This window comes from Papio anubis, chromosome X, assembly GCF_008728515.1.
Source record: "Papio anubis isolate 15944 chromosome X, Panubis1.0, whole genome shotgun sequence".
Classification (NCBI taxonomy): domain Eukaryota; kingdom Metazoa; phylum Chordata; class Mammalia; order Primates; family Cercopithecidae; genus Papio; species Papio anubis.
In genome coordinates, this window is record NC_044996.1 from 127,476,633 (window position 1) to 127,494,155 (window position 17,523).

Genomic DNA, 17,523 nt, shown 5'->3' on the forward strand with positions numbered 1-17,523 from the left:
TAGGAGCATGCGATGCAGGTTGTGGCACAGACCATTTGTGAAACTGACTGCCACACTCTCATTTGTTCATGAAATGCATGTGAGCCGGGTCAAACAGGTTGTGTCTCTGGGGGAACTAATACCTACCAAAAGCTGATGGGTTTGATGGCTGAGAAAGCCCTCACTAGCTCTTCTCCCAAGCAACCACTGCAGAGCTAGATCTTGGACTCACCACAGAGACGGGCACCAGGGGCCTGTGGATTTGGGCAATTGAGGATATTTATGGGCCACTCCATTGTCCTCTTTGACAATAACACTCCTGACTTGGAGTGTCTGCGCAGTTACTTTTTAGGATCTGTTTTGGGCAGTGTTCTGCTTGTTAATCCTCATTAGTCCAGGGCAATTTTGCCGATTTTTCCTTTCTTACTCAGATATGAATCGGGCTCATTTGTGAATGAACTTCTAAGAGGGGAAAGATTGAGTCTCTCATACCACAAGCCGAACAGGACAGCGATGTGAAGGGTGTGGGTGTGTGCATGTGTGTGTTCACGTCGTGTGCGGGTGTGTGTGGAATTACATGTGAGTGTGTGTACGTGCATGTGTACATGCATGCATGCTTGTGTCGTGTGTTTGTGTGTGTATCCAGTTCTTCCATGCAAACATCTCTGAGCCTCATGTTCTGCATCTTGAGAAGGCTGGGTGTGAGGGTTATCTCTATCTCCTACCCCTGGTCTGTGATGTGCCAGTATTCACCCACTCTCATGCCACAGTCCCATCCAGCAAGAAAATTCACTGCCCCAAAACAAATCTGGGTGTAATGTTCACTTCACTGACATCCCCTGCCTTATAATTTCATGGCCCTGACTTCAACTCTCTGTTGGGGCTATAATTGTGTTCTGGTCCTTCCTTGGTGACCTTCATGGACCCTACTCTGTCTCGTGCAGCCTGGCTTCTCATGTGGCTTGTACAGGGCTCTCCATGGATTTGGGCAAACCCTGGTGGCCTCAAGTGACAGTCACATGACTCCAATCCGATCTCCACTCTGCCCACATCCTCCCTCCACACCGAAAAGGAAGGTGTGTTTGACGGTCATGATCCTTGTAGGAGATGTGGCTGTTCCAGCTCCTTCGAAGTCAGAGAGCAAGCCCAAGTGGGAGCGGAGATAGCAGTGAGTTTACCAACTACTTACTGCAGGCCACCTACACCGGGAGAACCAAAGTGGCGTCTGCAGGAGGTGCAAGCCAGGAGGCCTCCCTCAATGTGCACCATCAACTCAGAGAGATGAGATGCAAAGGGAAGGATGGCAACCACTGGTGTGAGGCATCTACGTCCCAGAGGGAGAGGAAAGCTTACTCAAAGCCACTTAGAGCAGTGACAGAGCAGGGGATAGGTCGTGCACTTCACCCATGTTCTAGTTTAGATTACTGCCATCACTTATCTTTGAAGTCAGTTTACCATGACAATTCCCGACCAACTTCTTCCCTACATTTGTTGTTGTTAGATTGCTTGACTCCAGAATGACCCTTACCCTTGTGGGTCTAAAGCAAAACAAGAAAATGTCTGTTACCACGTGTGCATCTATCTCAATAAAAACTTCAAAAAAAAAGAAAAAACCCACCCACCCAAAACACCACCACATCATATGAAAATCAAACATTATTGTAAATGGGCAAATAGCATTTGGTAGTTGAAGGGATTCTTATGCCATATGGATAATCTTCCTTGGTGTGTATGTGTGTGTTGTTTTCAGATCTGGACTTTTGTGCCTTCTATCACATTTTCTTAAGGCAGGATCTTCCTGTGTTAAGACTTTGGAATTTGTATCAATGAGCTATTACTACAATAATACCCTCTTATGCATTCTCTTATGCTGTATAACATACCACCCCAGTACTCAGTTGAGGGCAATAAGCGTTTATTGTCATACTCACAAAGGTGTAAGTTGACTGAGGGTCAGTTGGTCTAGCTCAAGCTGAGCTGGACAATTACTGCTTCAGACTGCACATCCAGCTGGGCTTGGGTCATTGATATAGTTTGGTTCTAATATTGGTCTACATGTTTTTCATCCTCTTTGGACCAGTGGGGTACTTGGGGCATGCTTTTCCATTTTTGATGAAAGAGTAAGGGAGTAAGCAGAAACGTGATGTTCCTTAAGGCTTAGGCTCAGAACTGGCACACTGGCTCTTCTGCCCACATTCTATTGGCAAAGAAAATCACATGTCCAAGCCCAACATCAGTGGAGTGGGAACAAGTACTTTACCTCTAGTGGAGCCACAAAGTCACATGGATGGCAAAGAGCATGAGTACACAGAGGAGTGAAGAACTGAAAGCATGAAAGCCATCTGCTGGAAGCAGAAAGGAGATGGAGTACTTTCATGGAATGACTCAAAGGAATTGCATTAGTTGGCTTGGGCTGCTATAATATAGTGCCGCAGACTGGGTGGCTTAAACAACAGACATTCATTTCCTTACTGTTCTGGAGGCTTGAAGTCCAAGATCAAGGTGTTGGTAGGTTTGGTCTCCCCTGAGGCCTCTCTCCTTGGCTTGCAGATGGCTGCCATCTTGCTGTGTCCTTACATGGTTGTCCCTGGTCTGTGTAGGTCTGTGTCCTAATGGCGTCTTCTTACGACACTGGTCATATTAGTTTGGGGCCCACCTATTGATCTCATTTCAACTTAATCACCTTTTTAAAGGCCCTATCTCCAAATGCAGTCACACTTTGAGGTACAAGGGGTAGGGACTTCAATGTACAAATTTGGAAGGTGAGGACACAATTTAGTTCATAACAGGAATTATCTTCTAAGTAGGCCAAAGTACGTTATAAAGGAATTTTTTGAGTTGGTCATTACAAGATGAGGAACTTAAGGGCAAGGGAAGTGGGAGGGATTCAGACATGGTGTTAGGTAAATTAGACCAACTTGAGAGAGCAGCTTAGTAACTTCCTCTACAAAGACTAGAATACAGCTGTCTTGTGACAGATGTTCCCACGACCTGAGCCCACCTAAGATGCTTATCACTGAAATAGGTCAAATGAAATATAACAGGAAAATCAATCTTCTGCAAGTTTTAATCCCACTGACATTGAAATCAGTCCAATTCAGGCCAAGTGTTGTCATCATTTTGTCTTTGTCTGTAATTAAACTCATGGGAACAAAAATTGCCTGCCAAAAGGAAGGTTTGTCATTTTGAGAGAGGAAAATCCATTGTACCACATACCTATAGGAAAGGTATGTGAAGAAAGGTATAGGAAGCCCCCAACCTGAGTAGACTGCTCTGCCTACAAGTCAAGAAACCCTGGTGGCCTCATCCTTTATAAAACAACAAAATCCAAAAACATCAATGACAAAAAACTCTATAATTTAAAGTAGTAGGATCAATAACTTAAACCTTACCACAAATAAAAAAACGGAAATGGATGGGCACATTAACATAACTATGAATAGCCTTTATCATTCACTTAGAGGAAATTTAATCTGTGTGGTTTAAAGATGACAGTTCTTTTCTTAATTTTAAAGAGAAATACTTCTTTCAGTGGATTAAAGGTTAATAATGGATTTTCTAGTAATAAAATTAATGTTAATAGGTCTGATATTGAAAGGCAGTAGAAACAATTTAAAAGTAAAGGAAGGGGAATTCTATAATAACAGGCCTCTAAGCCATTTTATGGGTATGTTTTCTCTCTTGTTCTTAAACCCACTTTGCTTTTTAATTCTTGAAACTTGTGGGTTAATGAAGTGGGGAGTGTGGAGAGAATGGCAAAATCCCAGCTTGCAAAGTAAACATGTCTCTTTAAAATTTATGTAATTCAAGAATGTCAAGCAACAGGATTCAAGTGGGCACTGAGAAACTTTTATTTCCTTTACATTCTTTAGGAGGCAATAAAGAAAGGGGGTCAATGTACGGGAACACTCTTCTGATTTTAAGCGAATTTTACAACCTTTTCAATGAAATGGACCCAGACTGTATTAGAAAATAGACTGCAATAATAATTACAGCTCAGAGGATGCTGCGAATTTGCAATTACTGTGCATGGCAGACAAGGATGTCTTTTGTTTGTTTATACATTTATTTATTCTTTATTTTTATTTTGTTTGTTTTTTATTATATTTTAAGTTCTAGGGTACATGTGCACAACGTGCAGGTTTGTTACATATGTATACATGTGCCATGTTGGTGTACTGCACCCATTAACTCGTCATTTACATCAGGTATATCTCCTAATGCTATCCCTCCCCACTCTCCCCTCCCCACAATAGGCCCCGGTGTGTGATGTTCTTCTTCCTGTGTCCAAGTAATCTCATTGTTCAGTTCCCACCTATGAGTGAGAACATCTCGTGTTTGGTTTTCTGTTCTTGTGATAGTTTGCTGAGAATGATGGTTCCAGCTGCATCCATGTCCTACAGGACACAAACTCATCCTTTTTATGGCTGTGTAGTATTCCGTAGTGTATATGTGCCACATTTTCTTAATCCCAGTCTGTCACTGATGGACATTTGGGTTGGTTCAAGTCTTTGCTAATTGTGAATGTGCGCCGGCCGGTATGCATGTGTCCTTATAAGCAGCATAGTTATAATCCTTTAGGTATATACCAGTAATGGGATAATGAATTCATAATAATACTTCTAGTTCTAGATCGCCAGGGATTAAGCCATGCTGTTTTCCAGAAATTGGTTAAACTAGTTTACAATCCACCAACAGTGTAAAGTGTTCTATTTCTCCATTCTCTCCAGCACCTGTTGTTTCTGACTTTTTAATGATGTGGATTCTGTGCTGGGTGAGGGTGTGTCTCTCATTATTGGTTTGATTTGCATTTTCTCTCGTGCATGGCCAGTGATGATGAGCATTTTTCATATGTCTGTTGGCTGTATGCATGTCTTCTTTTGAAGTGTCTGTTCATATCCTTTGCCCACTTTTTTGATGGGGTTGTTTGTTTTTTCTTGTGAATTTGTTTTGAGTTCTTTGTAGGTTCTGGATATTAGCCCTGTGTCAGATGAGTAGATTGCAAGAAATTGTCTCCCATTCTGTAGGTTGCTGTGTTGTTCACTCTGATGGTAGTTTCTTCTGGCTGTGTAAAGCTCTTTAGTTTAGTAGATCCATTTGTCAATTTTGGCTTTTGTTGCCATTGCTTTTGGTGTTTTAGACATGGAAGTCCTTGCCATGCCTATGTCTGAATGGTATTACCTAGGTTTCTTCTAGGGTTTTCACGGTTTAGGTCACAGCATTTAAGTCTCTAATCCATAGATTAATTTTCATATAAGGAGGCATGAAGGATCCAGTTTCAGCTTTCTACTTATGGTAGCCAATATTCCCAGCACATTTACAGTATTAAATAGGACTCTTTCCCATTTCTTGTTTTTGTCAGATTTGTCAAAGATCAGATGGTTGTAGATGTGTGGTATTATTTCTGAGGACTCTGTTCTGTTCCATTGTGGTCTTTATCTCTGTTTTGGTACCAGTACCATGCTGTTTTGAGTTACTGTAGCCTTAGTATAGTTTGAAGTCCGATGTGATGCCTCCAGCTTTGTTCTTTTGACTTAGGATTTGTCTTGGCAATGCAGGATGTAAGACTTTAAACAGTTTTCAATTTGGTGAAGAAAGTCATTGTTGTGAAATGGGATGGCACTGAATCTATAAATTATGGGCAGTAGCGGCCATTTTCCACGATATTGATTCTTCTATCCATGAGCATAGTATGTTCTTCCATTTGTTTGTGTCTTCTTTTTATTTCACTATGGTAGTGGTTTGTAGTTCTCCTTGAAAGAGGTCCTTCACGTCCCTAAGTAAGTTAGATTCTAGGTATTATATTCTCTTTGAAGCTATTGTGAATGGGGGATCATTCATGATTTGGCTACTCTGTTTGTCTGTTACTGGTGTATAAGAATGCTTGTGATTTTTGCACATTAATTTTGTATCCTGAGACTTTGCTGAAGTTGCCCATCAGCTTAAGGAGATTTTGGGCTGGGTAGTAGGGTTTTTCTAAATACACAATCATGTCATCTGCAAACAGGAGGACAATTGACTTCTTCTTTCCTAACCGAATGCCCTTGCCAGTTCTTTCTCTTGCCTGATTGCCCTAGCCAGAACTTCCTTTACTATGTTGAATAGGAGTGGTGAGAGAGGGCATCACCTGCCAAACCCAGTTTCAAGGGAATGCTTCCAATTTTACCCATTCAGTATGATGTGGCTTAAGGTTTAATAAATAGCTCTTATTATTTGGAGATATGTTCCCATCAATGCAATTTATTGAGAGTTTTAGCATGAAGGGCTGTTGAATTTTGTCAAGGCCTTTTCTGCATCTATTGAGATAATCATGGTTTTAATGCTTTTGGTTCTGTTTATATGGATTACATTGTGATTTGCATAGCCATTGGAACCAGCCTTGCATCTCGAGGATGGAAGCCCACTTGATCATGAATTACGTCAAAAGCTTTGCTGATGTGTGCTGCTGGATTCGGTTTGCCCAGTATTTTTATTGAGGATTTTTTACATCGATGTTCCTCAGGGATATTGGTCTAAAATTCTCTTTTGTTAATGTCTCTACCAGGCTTTGGTATCAGGATGATGTTGGCCTCATAAAATGAGTTGAGGAGGATTCCCTCTTTTTTCTATTATGATTGGAATAGTTTCAGAAGGAATGGTACCAGCTCCTCCTTGCCTCTGGTAGAATTGACAATGAGATCCGTCTGGTCCTGGACTTTTTTGGTTGGTAGGCTGATAGTAATTATTGTGCCTCAATTTCAGAGCCTGCTATTGATCTGTTCAGGGATTCAATTTCTTCCCTGGTTTGGCTGGGAGAGTGTAAGTGTCAGGAAATTATCCATTTCTTTTAAGAATTTTCTAGTTTATTTGCATAGAGATGTTTACAGTATTCTCTGACAGTAGTTTGTATTTCTGTGGGGTGGTGTGATATGCACTATTTAAACTCCTATTTGATTTCCTTTCACCTACTTTCTTCTTTGTTAGTCTTGCCAGCTGGTCTATCAATTTTGTTGATCTTTCAAAAATCAGCTCCTGGATGCATTGATTTTTGGAGGGTTTTGTGTCTCTATCCTTCAGTTCTGCTCTGATCTTAGTTATTTTGCCTTCTGCTAGCTTTTGAGTGTGGCTGCTCCTGCTTCTCCTAGTTCTTAATTGTGATATTAGGGTGTTGATTTTAGATCTTTCCAGCTTTCTCTTGTGGGCGTGCCATTTTCTTAATTTCCCTCTACACACTGCTTTAAATGTATCTCAGAAGATTCTGTTATGTTGTATCTTTGTTCTCATTGTCAAAGAACATCTTTATTTCCACCTTCAGCTTTTGTTGTATACCCAGTAGTTATTCAGGAGCAGTTGTTCAGTTTCCATGTAGTTGGCGGTTTGATTGAGTTTCTTAGTCTGAGTTCTGGATTCAGGTTGCACTTTTGTGGTCTGAGAGACTGTTTGTTATAATTGTTCTTTTACTTTTTGCTGAGAGTGCTTTACTTCCAATTATGTGGTCAATTTTGGAATAAGTGTGATGTGGTGCTGAGAATGTATATTCTGCTGATTTGGGGTGAAGTTCTGTAGATGTCTATTAGGTCCGCTTGGTGCAGAGATGAGTTCAATTCCTGGGATATCTTGTTAACCTGCTGTATGATCTGTCTAATGTTGACAGTGGGATGTTGGAAAGTCTCCCATTATTATTGTATGGAGTCTAAGTCTCTTTATAAGTCTCTAAGGACTTGCTTTATAGATATGGAATTGCTCCTGTATTGGGGCGCCATATTTAGGATAGTTAGCTCTTCCTGTTGGGTCAGTCCTTTACCATTATGTAATGGCCTTCTTTGTCTCTTTGATCTTTGATGGTTTAAAAGTCCATTTTATCCAGAGACTAGGATTGCAATCCTACTTTTTTGTTCTTCATTTGTAGTGAAATCTTCCTCCATCCCTTTATTTTGAGCCTATGTGTGTCTCCATGTGAGATGGTCTCCTGAATACAGCAGCAAACTGATGGAGTCTTGACTCTTTATCCAGTTTGCCAGTCTGTGTCTTTTAATTGGACCATTTAGTCCATTTACATGTAAGATTAATATTGTTATGTGTAGACTTGATCCTGTCATGATATTAACTGTGGTTATTTTGCTCGTTAGTTGATGCAGTTTCTTCTAGCATCCAATGGACTTTATTTGGCATATTTTGCAAGCTGGTACGGTTGTTTCTGCATGTTTGGAGTATTACTTCCCTTCCAGGGTCCACCCCGTAAGGCAGGCCTGGTGGTGAAACTATAATCTCAGCATTTGCTTGTCTGTAAAGTTTGCTGCTCTTAGCTTATGAAACTTGGTTTAAACTGGATGAAATTCTGGGTTGAAAATTCTTTTCTTTAAAAGATGTTGAATATTGGCCCCACTCTCTTCTGGCTTGGAGGTTTCTCCGAGATCTGCTGGTAGTCTGATGGGCTTCCCTTTGTGGGTAACCGACCTTTCTCTCTGGCTGTTTTCCTTCATTCGACTTTGATCGGCAGTATAGTTTGCTCTTTCTTGAAAATATCTTTGAGCAATAATAATTAATAATACCAACAAAAAAGTCCAGGACCAGAGCCGGATTTACAGCGATTCTACCAGTACAAGGGCTGCATTCCTTCTGAAACTATTCAATCGAAAAAGAGGGAATCTCCTAACTTTCATTTTATAGGGCCAACATCATCCTGATACTAAAGCTGAGAACACATAAAAAAGAAAATTTTGAGCCGGCATATCACAGGAACATGATGTAAAAATCCTCCAATAAATACTGGCAAACCGAATCAACGGCACGCCACAAAACTTATGCGACCACCATGATGCAGTGGGCTTCATCCTGAGATACCAGGCTGGTTCCATAAACCAATAAATATAATTCAGCATATAAACAGAACCAAAGACAAAAACCACATGATTATCTCAATAGATGCAGAAAAAGGCCTTTGACAAAATTCAGCAGCCCTTCATGCTAAAAACTCTCAAATAAATTTCAAAGTATTGATGGAACATATCTCTAAATAATAAGAGCTATTTATGACAAACCCAGAGCCAATATCATGTAAGATAGGGCAAAAATTGGAGAAACATTCCTTTTTGAGCTAACAAGACGGGATGCCCTCTCACCGCTCCCTATTCAACATAGTGTTGGAAGTTCTGGCCAGGGCAATCAGGCAGAAAGAAATCAAGGGCATTAGGTTACACTGGGAAAAGAAAGTCAATTGTTTGCAGATGACAGTTAGCGTATTTAGAAAACCCCCATCATCTCAGCCCAAAATCTCAGACAAGCTGATGAAACTGCTTCATAAAGAATATAGGAGTTACACAAAATTATTATGCCAAAATAGCATTGCTTTATACACCAGTAACAGACAAACAGAAACCAAGATGTGAATGATCCCAATTTCTGGCAGCACAAAGAGAATATATTACCTAGGAATCTAACTGCGAGGGCGTAAAGGACCTCTTCAAAGGAGAACTACAAACCACTGCTCAGTGAAAATAAAAGAGAACACAAACAAATGGAAGAACATACGTAATGCTCATGGATAGGAAGAAGTCAATAATAAATTGAAAATGTGCATACTGCCCAAGGTAATTTATAGATTCAGTGCCATCCCCATTTAGCTACCAATGACTTTCTTCACCAAATTGAAAAACAGCACAAGTTCATGGAACCAAAAAGACCCACCATTGCCAATCCTAAGTCAAGAACAAAAGCTGGAGGCATCAAGCTGCCGGACTTCAAGCCTGCTACAAGGCTACAGTAACCAAAGACAGCGGTACTGGTACCCAAAACAGAATGAAGACCGAAATGGAACAGAACAGAGTCCTCAGAAAATAATACCACATCTACAACCATCGTCTTTGACAGAATCTGATAAAAAAAAGCAGAAATAAGGGGAAAAGAGTCCCTATTTAATAAATGGTGCTGGGAATATTGACACAATATCATAAGTGAAAACTGAAACTGGATCCTTTCCTTACTCCTTATGTGAAAATTAATTCAAGATGGATTGAACCAAATGTCAGAACTTCAAAACCGTAAAAAACCTAGAAGAAAACCTGGTAATACCATTCGGGACATGGCGCATAGGCAAAGGACTTCATGTCTAAAACACACAAAAGCAATATTAGCAAAGCCAAAATTGACAAATGGGATCTAATTAAACTAAGAGCTTCTACACAATGAGAAAGAAACTACCATCAAGTGAACAGGCAACCTACAGAATGGGAGACAATTTTGCAATCTACTCATCTGACACAGACTACAATATCCAGAACCTACAAAGAACTCAAAACAAAATTCACAAGAAAAAACAAACAACCCCATCAAAAAGTGGGCCAAAGGATATGAACAGACACTTCTCAAAGAAGACATGCATACAGCCAACAGACACACATGAAAAATGCTCTCATCACTAGCCATCAAATGCAAATCAAAACCACAATAGACACCACCTCACACCAGTTAGAGCGGCGATCATTAAAGTCAGGAAACAACGGAACAACGGAGAGAATGTGGAGAAATAGGAATTACTTTTACACTGTTGGTGGGATTGGCAAGCCTAGTTTAACCACTTTGGAAACAGTATGGCGAATCCTCAAGGATCTAGAACTAGAAGTACCATATGACCCAGCAAATACATTTACTGGTATATACCCAAAGTTATAAATCATGCTGCTATAAGGACATACACCGTATGTTCATTGCGGCCATTAAGCCCTATGTAAAGACTAGGAACCAACCCAAATGTCATCTAAGTGACAGACTGGATTAAGAAAATGTGGCACATATATACACCACCATGGAATACTACACTTGTCATAAAAGGATGAGTTTGTGTCCTTTGTAGGGACATGGATGCAGCTGGAAACCATCATTCTCAGCAAACTATCACAAGAACAGAAAACCAAACACCATGTTCTTGCTGCGTGGGGTGGGAGCTGAACAATGAGATCACTTGGACTCAGAAAGGGGAACATCACACAGTGGGGCTTATTATGGGGGGAGAGGGGTGAGCGATTGCTTTGGGAGTTATACCTGATGTAAATGATGAGTTGATGGTTGCTGACGAGTTGATGGGTGCAGCACACCAACATGGCACAAGTATACATATGTAACAAACCTGCATGTTATGCACATGTACCTTAGAACTTAAAGTATAATAATAAAAATAAATAAATACTTTCAGTGTATCTGTTAGGAAGAAAAAAATTTTCTAAAAGCTGTTGGGCATGTTTGAATAACATCAAGTTAGATAGGGTTTTCTCAACAAACTGGCACCAAATATAGACACAAAACAAACCTTTTTCAGTTAGTCTTCTATTCTCACCTCTATTTTAGGTACCATTTGTCCCTCTCCTTCTGTCCTAAGCTCTCTGATTCTAAGTTGTCCACAAACATGGAAAAAATAAGTAAAACTCAAATCAACACCAAAACATTTATTTAGCAATCCATTAGAACAACTTAAAAAATCTTTTTTTGGGTCTTCTTTCAAATGACATTGATTGAAACCAACCTTGGGCCCTTCTTGGTGGAAAATATGTTTTTCTTTTGTTTTGTGCTTTAACATTTAGTTTTATTTTTTGAATAGATAATACATTCATGTGTCAAAAATCAGAACAGCAGAAAATGTTATATGATGAGAAATCTCACTCCCATTCCTTCCTCTATCCTTCTCTTACCTACTCCTCTGTCTTGTAGGGGTAACGGTTTTTATAGTTTCTTGTATATCCATTTATACAATGGAAGTAAGTATGAAAATATGTTCCTATATCCCTCTTTCTTACACAAAAGGTGGTAACCACATGGTTCTATATCTTAATTTTTTCAATGAGACATATAGTCTGGAGATAGAACCTGGTCTGCACTCGAAGGTCCTACTCATTCTTTTTTACATCTCCATAGTATTTCTTGTATGGCTGTCTCAGTTTATTTAACCAGTTCTCTATTGATTGACATGGGGTTTTTCCTAATCTTTTTGCTATTATAAATAATACTGCAATGACTTGTGGTATGTAATTTTATGTATGTGCAAGTGTATCCATAAAATAAATTGCAGAAGTGAGACTATTTGGCCAATGGGGAAATACATGAAAACCTTTTTGTTTTTGAGACAGGATCTTGCTCTGTTGCCCAGGCTGGAGTGCAGTGGCATAATCACAACTCACTGCAGCCTTGAACTCCAGGGCTCAAGCAATCCTCTCACCTCAGCCTCCCAAATCGCTGAGTCCACAGTCACGTGCCACCATGCCTGGCTAATATCATTTTTTTTTTTTTTTTTGTAGAGATGGAGTCTCACTATGTTGCCCAGGCTGGTCTCAAACTCATGAGCTAAAGTGATCCTCCTACCTTGGACTCTCAAAGTGCTGGAATTACAGGTGCGAGCCACCACACCCGCCTGTATTGAAATTTTGTCAGACATTATCAACTTGCTTTCCATCAGAGTTGTACCATTGTGTACTCCCCTTACCACTTCCACCCCCCAGCAATGTATGACAGTGCTTGTGTCCCCACAGTACAGTGGGAAGTGAATATACTTTGAAACCGAACATTAGTACTTAAAGTGCTCATCACTCAAAACTGTGTAACATATCTGCTTGCTTTGACTATCTTCTCTAATGGGACAATTCCAGGTAGCACTAGCTGAATTTTCTACTGAATACATCTTAATCTTTTTATTTTAACTTTTTTTTTTTTTTGAGACAGAGTCTCAGGCTGTCGTCCAGGCTGGACAGCAATGGCCCCATCTCGGCTCACTGCAGCCTCGGCCTCCAGAGTTCAAGCAATTCTCCTGTCTCAGCCTCCCGAGTAGCTGGGATTACAGGCACATGCCACCAGGCCCAGCTAATTTTTTGTATTTTAGTAGAGATGGGGTTTCACTGTGTTGCCCAGGCAGGTCAGGCAATCCATCCGTCTCGGCCTCCCAAAGTGCTAGGATTACAGGTGTGAGCCACCACGCCTGGCCTATTTTAAATCTTTTAAATTGTGAAACACAACACAAGAATGCACAGCTTAATAAATTATTATGAAATGAACACACATGAACCATAGCTCAGGTCAAGAAACAGAGCATTTCCAGTACTCCAGAGAGCCCTTGGTGTGCCCCCTTCCCTCAGAGAAGTAACTTTCCTAATTTGGATAGTATACTGTTCCTTGTGTTCTTTGTACTTTGATTTTCCGTATATGTAACCTTAAACACTTTACCTCAGTTTTGCCTGGTTTTGAACTCCATATAAACATAATTATATTATTGTCTGTACTCTTTGTGTTTGACTTATTTTATTCAAATTTTGTTGATGAGATGTAACCATGTTGATGCATGTAGCTGTAGTTCATTCATTTTTATTTTGTCTATTGTATGAATATGCTACAATCTATCCCTTCTATTCTTGATGGATCAGTGAGTTGTTTACAATTTGGGGCAACTACAAACAGTGCTGTTTTGAATGTACTGTTTCATTCAGTGGCCCCACCTAGATAATCCAGGATACAATCCCCGCTCAGGATCCTTAACTTAATCACTTCCTTGCCATCCTTTTTGCCATGGAAGGCATCCTATTCACAGGTTCTGGGGATTAGGATATCAACATCTTTGGGGAGCATTATTCTGCCTAGCACTCTAGCCTTTACAGAAAAAGTTTGTTAATTCCTGATCAAAACCAAAAGACTGAATATATAAAAATCAATCCTAGATGGATTAAAGACTTAAATGTAAGACTTAAAACTATAAAAATCCTAGAAGAAAACCTAGGAAATGCCATTCTGGACATAAGCCTTGGCAAAGATTTCATGATGAAGTCTCCAAAAGCAATTGCAACAAAAACAAAAATAGACAAGTGGGACCTAATTAAACCAAACATTCTGCACAGCAAAATAAATATCAACACAGTAAACAGACAATCTACAAAATGGGAGAGAATATTTGTAAAGTATGCTTCTGACAAAGGTCTAATATCTAGAGTCTATAAGGAATTTAAACAAATCAACAAGCAATAAACAAACAATCCCATTAAAAACGGGCAAAGGACACGAACAGACACTTCACAAAAGAGGATAAACCTGTGGCCAACAAGTTTATGAAAAAATGCTTAACATCACTATTATTAGAGAAGTGCAAATCAAAACCATAATGAGATACCATCTCACACTAGTCAGAATGGCTATTATTAAAAAATCAGAAAATAGCAGATGTTGGTGAGGTTGCGGAGTAAAGGGAATGTTTACACACTGCTGGTGGGAATGTAAATTAGTTCAGCCACTGTGGAAAGCAGTTTGGAGATTTCTCAAATAACTTAAAACAGAACTGCCATTAGATCCAGCAATCCCATTACTTATACAAAGAAATAGAAATCATTCTACCAAAAGACACATACATTTCTATGTTAATTGCAGCACTATTTACAATAACAAAGACATGGAATCAACCTAGATGCCCATCAACAGTGGACTGGATAAAGAAAATATGGGTACATATGCACCATAGAATACTACATAGCCATAAAAAAGAATGAATCATGTCTTTTGCAGCAACATGGATGCAGCTGGAGGCTGTTATCCTAAGCAAATTAATGCACAAACAGAAAACCAAATACTGCATGTTCTCACTTATAAGTGGGAGCTAAACATTGAGTACACAAAGAAGGGAACAACGAATACTGAGGCCTGCTTGAGGGTGGAGGATGGGAGGAGGATGAAGGTTGATAGTACTCTATCAGGTACTATTCTCACTACCTCGGTGATGAAATCATTTGTACACCAAACCCCAGCAACATACAATTTACCCATGTAACAAACCTGCACATGTTTCACTCGAACACTCCCCACCAAAAAAAAAAAAAAAAAGGTTGAAAAGGAAAAAGAATCCTACAAACAAAAGACTGAGAAACTTCTGGTTGGAATTTAATGTAATCTAACAGGAATACAGCTTCTTATTTAAGAATTTGGTATTTCCATAATCCCTAGATTTTCTCCCAATCCATCTAAAATCATCTCAGCAAATGAGACAAGTGACAGGGCCACATTATTGACACTTGAGTGCTGTGGAGGAATTAAAATACAGGACAATCTTTTGATGCCTTTTGCTTGCAAAATTCTCTCTGTCTCATCTGACTTTCCCTGTGGAATTAAATATTATTTGCAGCATCAGATTCAGTCGCAATCTCTCCCAACAGGCCAGCAAATCCTTACTCATCTTTCGGCATTCTGACAGGCATTAGCATTTTCCAACTCAGCCAAAAATGACCTTACTGAGATCACATTATAAAGCCCTGTTAAATATGATTGGCAATAAAAAGCAATCAGTAACTACCTTTCCAGTGTTTACTGATTGTATTAATAGTCTTTCAGTCTGTTTTTATCTTCCTTGTGCATTTCCTTAGGAAACAAACATTTAGGAACCACTATTTACCTCTCCTCCTTTCATTCTTGCTTTTCAGCAATCCCATATGGTAACCATTTTACTTCTTCCCTACTGAACTCCACAATAATGTACCTGCCATTGTGTTTGGTCCTAACAGTAATCCCTCATTATCAGATCTCAAAATGATATTTTGTCCCATTTCCTTTAAGCTGTTAGCACTTTAAACTGAGAATTCATTCAAATCTCACTTTAAATATTTTCTTGAAGGTCTCATTCCTTTAGTCATTTGTTCAATCAGTGTGTTTGAATGCTTGTCAGCTCACCCTTAATGTCTCAATTTCTTTGATTATTTTTCCCTTGAGGAGGAATGTTATACTTACAAATCATAAAGGAAAATGAAATGATTCCAATATTTTAACTGGCTGGTATTTATTTATTCAATTGGGATAGACAATAAATTTTAGAGCAAGTTTTTGAAAGGCTGAAACATTAGGATTCCATGTTCTGTATTTTTAAAAAAACCTCTAAGTGATTGTTTCAATCAAAATCTATAAAAATAAATCTAAAATTCTTTCTTCTTATTATATACAATTAAATGAACATATCTTCAATTCAACTTATTTAAAGAAGCACAATATAAATATTTCTGTCGAAAAATTCCATACTAGGACAAACCCTTGTTATCCTATGAGACAGCTCAAGAATGTTGCCTAATCAAGAAATATCAAGCCCCCCAGGAAGTCACTAGTGTGAAGCTAAAGTGCTCACCACTGGGGTCTCTTCTGCTTTAATATTTTGGCTGAAGATGTAGATGGCATGTATATCTCTTCTGCACCTGACTTGAGACAGGGAGGAATCTTAGGAATTCAAGGCATACAGGTTGAGACAACAGGTATCAGCTAGGAGGCTGTGACTATAAGCTGCAAGATGATGGTTGGGGGTAGCCAAAGACTGTCACTAATGAATTGCCTACAGAAAGCCCCCATGACAAGGGCTTTGTTAAAAGTGTCCTTCATCAGGGCAAAGGGGGTGGGGGGGGGAAGAGAGAGAGAGAAAGAGAGAGATACGCAGATTCCAGGAGAAAATTTCAATCAAGGCAGGGAGTGTGGTGGAGCTGGGGCTTGGAGGCACTAGTCAGGAACTGGCAAGGAGAGAGAGGACTTGGCTGGAGAAGGCATTTGAGGATTAGCTGAATGAGAGCATGAAGAGAATGCCCGATCAAGTTAAGAAATCCCAAGGCAAGATCAGAGCATCACTGCTGCATAGAACAAAGGGTCAAGGGGTCTGATTATAGGAAGTCCCCTCTGGAAGTCCCTTTGGAGGCAGCCAGGCCTCTTCAGATTGGATACAAAGCTGCACTCAGACTCAATATCAGCTTTTCCTTGAGTGTCTGTATTAGTCCTTTCTCACACTGCTAATAAAGACATTCCTGAGACTGGGTCATTTATAAAGGAATGAGGTTTAATTGACTCACAGTTTCATATGGCTGAGGAGGCCTCACAGTCAATCAGAAGGCAAAGGAAGAGCAAAGTTACATCTTACATGGTGGCTGGCAAGAGAGGGCATGTACAGGGAAACTCCCCTTTATCAAACCATCAGATCACGTGAGATGTATTCACTATCACAAGAACAGTATGGGAAAAACCCACCCCCATGATTCCATTACCTCCCACTGGGTCCCTCCCAGAACACGTGGGAATTTTGGGAGCTACAATTCAAGATGAGATTTGGGTGGGGATGCAGCCAAACCATATCAATGTCCCACAAAAATCTCTTCCAAATGGTTTTTGTGCTCAAATTAGTTTGGAAAATACTGCATACCCTACCCTCTCTTGGAGTTTTTACAGTAATACATATTTATAGTGAGTTTTTAGTTAGTTAAAGGCTCAGAAGAGTGATTAGCTTTAATTACTCCAGTGTATTAATCAGGAGAGGACAGGTTATGCTGTAATAACAAACATCCCTCAAATGTCACTGCCTTCAAATAACAAGGCTTTATTTCTTATTTATGTTCCATGCCCACCAAGGATCAGATCAGCAGAGGTTCTGTTCCTTGTCATCACTGGACTCACACTGAAGGGGCAATCACCATGTAGAACACTGCAAGTTGCTGTAACAGAGAGAAAAGAGAATGTGGTAAAGCATGCACTTGCTCTTAAAGCTTCCAACCAAAAATGATATGTACCCATTCTGCTCACGTTCTG